The sequence below is a fragment of the Neolamprologus multifasciatus genome, chromosome 14, assembly GCF_963576455.1.
Source record: "Neolamprologus multifasciatus chromosome 14, fNeoMul1.2, whole genome shotgun sequence".
Classification (NCBI taxonomy): Eukaryota; Metazoa; Chordata; class Actinopteri; order Cichliformes; family Cichlidae; genus Neolamprologus; species Neolamprologus multifasciatus.
The window spans coordinates 1,316,169-1,323,940 of NC_140452.1; positions in this window are offsets into that span (position 1 = coordinate 1,316,169).

Genomic DNA, 7,772 nt, shown 5'->3' on the forward strand with positions numbered 1-7,772 from the left:
AACCATAACATTTTGCAAAACCATAAAAATGAAAATAAATGTTTATTTATGTCCAATACAAACAATAATATTAATTTAACACTGTAGTTACCTTCTTTTATTATTAACTCTTCTTTTTTCATTTAATACATATTGTAGTTCCTTCCTTGTACTTGTATTACAGCGGCTTTTATTTTAAATATTTTTGGGTGCATTAACTTCAAATTGTGTTTCAGTTTTGGTCCTCCATAAGAGCTGCCTTCGTTTGAAAAGACGCCGTCTTTCTGTTTTATTCTGCGCTGATAATAAATCCACGATGTCCACTGATCGCCTTCTCTGTGGTTCCCGATGACAGCTTAAAAAATGTTCCCGTGGTCCTGGAGCCAGTGAAGCCCAGCATTAATGAAAAGTATCTGTATTCATACAATCATCGATCATTTTTACGAGGAACAGACGTCTTTAACCTTCCCACCGCCACAGTCAGTGCGACGACTGAATAAGTCTTATTAGTGTAAATGGAATCAGATGCAGAAAAATTACGATTTAAAAGCCTCCAGAGTCATAAAACACTCTTTCAACTGTTTATAACTCACCTGTTTCGATTAGTCAGCAGTCATTAATGTTTGCAGTATCAGGGGCGTGGCTTCTTTGACTGACAGGTGGATGGGGACACAGGTGGAGTCCCTGAACTGGACCTCTGGCTGCGTTTGTGCTGTTGGAGAGTGTTTAACAACATTTCCTGGTGGTTTTACAAAGATTTTGCATGAACTGTCATTTTTACACGCAGCCTGGGCTTCCATTTCTTGAGTGTAACCAGCGGTTTGCACCTTTTGACCGTAGACAGCGATGCGTCTGTGTCATCGAGCATATTCACCACTTGGTTAGTTGTGACGTTGTTTTTCTGAACCATAGAAATAATCCTGTGATCATTCACTTCATGTGTCTTCTGTGGTCTTTTGGATCCATAAGAATAAACTCAGCTGTAGATATGCTCCAAAGTTTTCTTCTCTACCTGATAGGCTTAAGAAACCCAAATAAACATAACAATCTTGGAATCAGCTGTTTAATTTGTCCATGAATATTGAGAGAACAGGACACGGCTGGTCGTACCGTGATTGTCTGATTTGAAATCCACTGCACTGGTGTATGAAAGCAAAACCACAAAACAAAGGTCCATAAGTTTAATTGTGTGCTACTGTGTTTATGACACAACAAGCTTTAATGTTGCAAACATCTCATCCACACTTTGGAGCCACATTTGGTGCTCTGATGAATATTAGGCTGAGGTAGAAGCTGTGCAGGTTCTCAGTGTTGCACAGAGTCACCCACAGCTTTGCCGTCTTTAGCTGAAGAGAAGAAGAACTTCTCCAACAGATGTGACAAACGTCCTTCTTTGTCCGTCTCCTGCCGGGTCACCTCCCTCCTGTTTATCTCCCCTCAGTCCTTTGTCTGCTTGTCTTTTGTTTCCCTTTCTCTTTACTTTCACGTTCTCACTTTAAACTTTGATCTGATGTTGTTGTTTTGACTCCTGGCTAATGAGTAGCTTCTGCCACGTGTCACTTCCGACTCTGGCTCACCTGCAGTGAGCTCAAAGGTCACGACGTCTGAGCGTTGAGCCTGTTAGTAGTTGAACCTCTAACATCGTCACTGTCTGGGGGCCTGTGGTGGAGGTCTGCAGTGCTGCTGCAGGGGAGGCCAACCTGAGCTGCATCTGCAGTCACACCTGCAGCTCCTGGACTGTGCAGCAACCCTGAGTGTAAAGAAAGATGGAAAGCGTGAGCACGTCATCAGGTCTGCCGTGGTTCTGGCCAATCAAGGTTAAGGGCAAAGATAAGGTAGCAGAGCAGTCTGAGGCCACATCCACACTAACGTTTTCATCTGACAGCACATGGTTTTCTCTGCGTTTTGGCCTCCCGTCCACACTGAGACGTTTCAAAACAGTGCTTTCGTGTCACAGTGTGGACAGTGAAAACAGTCATGATGCAGTCATGTGACCAATTAAACAACGATAGCGGAGGGCATTACACAGCCCTATTAAAGATTAATGTCTGTTCATGCTCCAGAGAGCTTTTCTTCAAATTATTTAACTCTCACTCACTTTTGCAACTTTGTACTTTTGTGTTACTCGCAGCAACGACTCCACCTCATTGTTAGTCCTTTAAAAAACTCGCTGCTTTTCCTCCACATTCTGCTGCGACCTTTCAAAGAGCTGGAAAGTAAAGGAGCGTCAGACTAAATGAGGCAGGTTGACTATTCTTGTGTTTCAGGCATGCGCAGAACTGGAACGTAAGCGTTTTCTGCCATTTCAATGTGGATGCACAACTCTGAAAACAACTGAAAACGCCAGTGTGGACGCGGAGCGTTTTCAGATAAAAACACAGTTTTTTGGACGAAAACGCCGTTTTCAAATCTATCCGGGCTGGTGTGGACGTAGCCTAAGCTGGGCCAGTCCTCAGCCACCTTCTCCTGAGGTGTTCCTGGGCCATTAAGGGATAGAAAATCCTCCCTCTGCTTTGTTCTCTTGTCCCAGTTGGATGGACTTACTGTAGTGGGGTAAGACCCAGTGCAGGAGTGAGCGATAAGGGAACAAAAGGCAAAAACACAAAGAGAAGCTGCTTGTGTGAAAAACGTCTGCACTGCCGAGCTTTGGTGGATAGTTGAAGTTTCTGGGTCAGGACTGAACCTACAGGACTCATGTTTGGTATGTGGCGCTCGTTAGCACACAGTGCTTCTCTTTGAGCTCTGTTTTGGTCTCTACCAGCTCTTAAGCAAAATATCTAAGTGATGCTTTGAGGCAGTAAAAGCGTACGCTAAGTCAAAAGTGCCAAGACCGAATCCAAAAATGAACCACTGAAGGAAATCAACTCATAATCATATTTGTAGCTGGTATTTACTCCTGATGCCATAAAATTACAGTTTAAACAGCTTTCAGTTTCTTTCTTAGTGCATCGACCTCACACTGATACTAATCAAGCACAGCATTCGTCTCACCTTGGCGTCCAGCCCGTAAACCTCATGTAAGACATGCTGGGTCTGCTTTATCCTGCCTACAGTCACATCTGCAAGCCTCTTTGCAACCCGAATCATCTCCAGCTCCATCTTTTTCTTGTTTCTGACTTAACGATATATCTGCTGTTATCGATGCTGCTGTCTGTTGTTGCTCTACAGAACAGAGCCCCAAATATAAGTAAGTGCAGATGAACACGACACGCTTCATTAACTGTGTGGGCTCTGTCTAAAACCTGCTTTTATTCTCCAGCAAAGATTCAGTAAACATGTTCTCTCATCTCGTCTGGTGAACTAACAACACCAGAGTGCTTCACAAGCCAGCGATGCTCAGCACTGTGGATGTGTCTGCAGTACAGCCTGTCAGCACACCTGACTGGAAAATAACACCACTTCTTTACGTCGTTGTAGTTACATTTACATCACGTCTGCTCAGCACTGAACGCTGACTGTCATGGTCCTGGGCCATGTTGGCCCAGCATTCTTAGTTTTCTTTATTTATTTATTATTATTTTTGTATTTTGTTGCTTATGCCGTGGTTCCTAGGTTCTGTTAAAGATGTTCCTTATTTGGTTGCCCCCTGTGTGCCCCTCTGTGTATCTGTGAGCCCTCGTTTCCCCTCCTTGTGTTTCATTTAATGTCTTCCCCAGCCCGTTATGTCCGTGCTCTCCTGTCTCTCTCTCCTCCTGTCTGAACCTCTGTGTACTTCCTGTTTTACTTTGACAGTCTCCCGTTAGTGTTGCATTTACTCCTGCCGTGTCTCGTTACGATTATCCGTGTCAGCTGTGTTCCCCGTGTGTGCTCCCACTTCCCTCGTTAACCCTCTGTGTATTTATGTGCATGTCTCCCTCAGTTCAGTGTCGCGTCGTCAATGTCTCCTCCCTGAACCTGTGTGGCTTCCTGTGTTCCCTCGGTCTTCTGTTAGTATTCCCAGTTTAGTCCTGTTTCTTTGTAAAGTCTGAAATAAAGCAGTGATCTTGAGTTCAGCTTTTTGTCTCTGTGAGTTTTGCGTTTGGATCCTCTTCTGCCTCCACACAGCCAGTTCATGACACTGACTTTTTAGTGTCATATGTTCCAGTTCAGTTTATGTGTTGGTTTTTTCTTCTTCTTTCTGGACATACAGAGCCTTACTCCAGATTAGATTATCCCCCACACAACAACCCCACCTGTCCCTCTGTTAAGCCTGTTTTTCTTCAGTTTCTTATAGTAACAAGCCGCACAGCAGCCAAGTCATTGTGCAGATATTTGTATTAAAAATGCTCCAAAAGGCTCCAACAGCACAAACACAGCTGAGGTGAAGCCTCTTTAATACAGTTTAAAAAACACAATTTACAAACTAATTCAAGATAAGATGCTTTGATTTTTCCAAGAACTTATGTGAACATTAATTGTGAATAAAATGAGATTTGCAAATCATTGAATTTGTTTTTATTTCACGCAGCTTCTCAGCTTTCTGGGTTCTACTTTGAGCATTTTGGTTCCCAGTGAAGGTCCATGACAGGAAGTAAACTCCTGAATAAAGGAAACGCTCATTCAGTTCAATTTTATTGTACTAAATCACAACAACAGTCAGCACAAGGTGCTTTATATTGTCAGGTATGAACCCTGTAATAACACAGCCACGCTGATCCATGTCCCAACTTTGTATATAAGACTGATTGTCCTGTACGGACTTCTAAAGTTGACACTGGGTGAAACTCAGGACTCTACAGCAGATACGATCTAAGCACTGCGGGGATTTTAGGCCCAAACAGGGACGTGCATTTTAATTAACATTTTTAGGAAGTACAGAGAAGTCAAAACTGGCAAAAATGTTTAATATTTGACTCGTCGTGATGCCGAAAGTAGAAACAGGTTATGAGGGGATTTTTACAAATTTTTACAGCAGGGGACTGACTCACTGCTGGAGCCTCTGGTGGACATTAGAGGAACTGCAGCTTTTGATGCTTCTGCGTTGGCCCCCCGAGGTTCCTGCTGGGGTTTAATAAGTCACATTAGGGGAAACAGTTTGCGATTGGCAGTTTCTTGTGATCTGTAATAATCCAGCAGGTAATTGTAACAAATAGGCTAAAGCAGCGTCCCCAACCCCCGGGCCTCGGACCGGTCCGTGAGTCGTTTGGTACCGGGCCGCGAGAGTTGAGGCTCAGGTGTGAAATGTATAGTTTTCAGGGTTTTTATCGGTTTTCAGCGTTATTTTGTTATCGTTTTTATCGTTTACTCGGTTTTCCTGGGTCTTTTCATGTGTGTTATGAATAAATCTTCTTTTTTTCGGTACCAGTACTGGTTTTATTTTGTTGTATTTATCCGCGACACCTTAAAGGCCGGTCCGTGAAAATATTGTCGGGGATAAACCGGTCCGTGGCACAGAAAAGGTTGGAGACCACTGGGCTAAAGCACAAATCTGTTGCCATTAAGGCCGTAAAACGTCTGCACTTTGGATCTTCGGGTTGAGTGGACGCAGAGCTCACTGTCACCATCTTATCTTTGGTTGCTTTGTAGTTGCCTGATGACAACAATAACTGATGTTTCAGAGTAATCCTGTCCTGAACTGGTTTTGAATGTTTTCTACTTTTGTGGTTTGCTAATGCTGCTGCTGTCTGGACGAATTCTGACCTGCCTTCCATCCTGCGTTGGGATGGAAGCTACTTCCTGCTCCTGTCTTCCACTCATGCTACGACTCGTACCATCCTATGTTCTGTTTACCAATCACCTAAACTGAGGATTCTTTAACGACTTTGCTGTTCTTCTTCTACACTGACAATAACCGTTTTTCAGAGACTTCACATCCTGTCTGGATAGTTTTGGACGGCAACAACATTTAATTTGTTGAGCTCATTGTAAAGGTCACACACTGGATCTGTTCTGGTGTCATTCTCACTGACTGCAAAGCCAGTTTGTTTCCCTCTCTGATCATATGTTTATCTTATTCAATAATTAGTTTTCACCTCCCCCTCGTGATATTACATTCAGCAACATCAGAGCCGTCAATCCTGACACTTTTCACCTGATATGAACAATCTCCCTTTAACTTTAGTATTTCAGCTCCCATTGATCTGGTTTCCTGTTACAATACCAGCCTTCAAAAAACATTTGCTGCTCTCAAACACAGATTTGTGTCCTTTTCTTGCTCAGCACCTTGGTTTAGACCCACCTCGCGGTTTAGCAAACACAAAGAAATGTATGATAATCACATCCTGTCTCACAGGAAGTGTACTGTCTCGGCCCTGCATACTATTTTGGTTTAATCTGTTGTAGTGCATGTATGCATGTAACCCCAACTTCCTTTTTTCACACTATCCTCCAGAAAAGACTTGCATGCATTGGTCTTATATCTTTCTAATCGCACTCATTTGCTGCTTCTGTTGGTGTGCCCCAGGGTTCAGTATCGGGGCCTCTTTCATTCATTATTTACATGCTATTACTATTATTATTATTATTATTATTATTATTATTATTATTATTATTATTATGCTATTCTTACTATTATTATTCTGTCTGCATAAACACAAATGTACATTAACTACTTACATTCGAAGGCCAGCCGAACCTCGTCGATGTGAAGCAGAAATTCCTCCACAAGTAGTGACGTCGTTGCTGCTGGATGGCGATTTAACTGCTAAATGACACTTGTGCTTCTGCATACAGGAATATAACCAGCATGCAAACAGCTGCCAACCAGTGGAGTCCAGCCCCCTACCACAAAGAGACTCTGCAAAATGTGATTATAAAGACGGTGATTATTTGCCAACCTCTTGGAGAGTAATTCCAGTCGGTCCGAGTTTGAATGCGATTGTTTGGAGACCTGCTGCGTACCACCAGTCGACCTTTGCCATTGCCTTGCAAACCAGGTCACGTAGAGGTTGAACTTGTTGCATGCTTAATTCTTGATGACCACCAGGCGCTAGAATGACTTGCAGTCGGTCTTTAACAACAACAGAAAATCTGCAATTACAAATGAACCACCAGAGTTTGGCTGGCGTCTGATTTTTACCGTAGTGTGACTAATCTGTTAATATTTTTAAGGTCCAAACATTAAATTTAGAACCCAGAGAAACTGCAGATTCTGACCTAATCTGTCGATTAATCTCAACCAGAGACAGCTGAGCGTCGTCATCAGACACATTTTCATTGTAAATGTGTCTGATGCATCTTTAAAGTGAAACTGCTGTGAGAGACAGCGAGCAGAGAGCTTCAGCAGAGACGGATGAAACACACACCTGTCATCACTCCATCACCGGCTCTGACCTCTGACCTCCCCGCTTCTCTTTCCCAGCTTGTTTTGGATACACACACCCTGCCCTCAATCCTGACATGAAGGTGTGTGTGTGTGTGTGTGTGTGTGTGTGTGTGTGTGTGTGCGTGTGTGTGTGTGTGTGTGTGTGTGTGAGAGAGAGAGAGAGAAAGTTGTGAAGAGGAAACAAGAACAGGAAGGATAAAGACAAAGACATGAATCAACCGTCTTCACCTGTCTTCTCTCTCATAATGAATATTTCAGACACACACACACACACACACACACACACACACACCTTAAATCTGACTATAAGTCAGGATGTCATTGCATGATTACTGCCCACGTGCAAATACATGCTCAACGTCCCGGGATGCTGCAGGATGTTTGAAGATATGTTTCCAAGAAAAGGGAAGTGGATATTATTCCCAGGAATGCCCAGGTACCTAAGTTCCCAAGTATGAGGAACTCAGCTGGTGGCATGATACCAACATAATAACATTTGCTGCAGAAAGTTCAAAAGTGATATCAGGAAGTCTTCCTTCATTTACCTGAA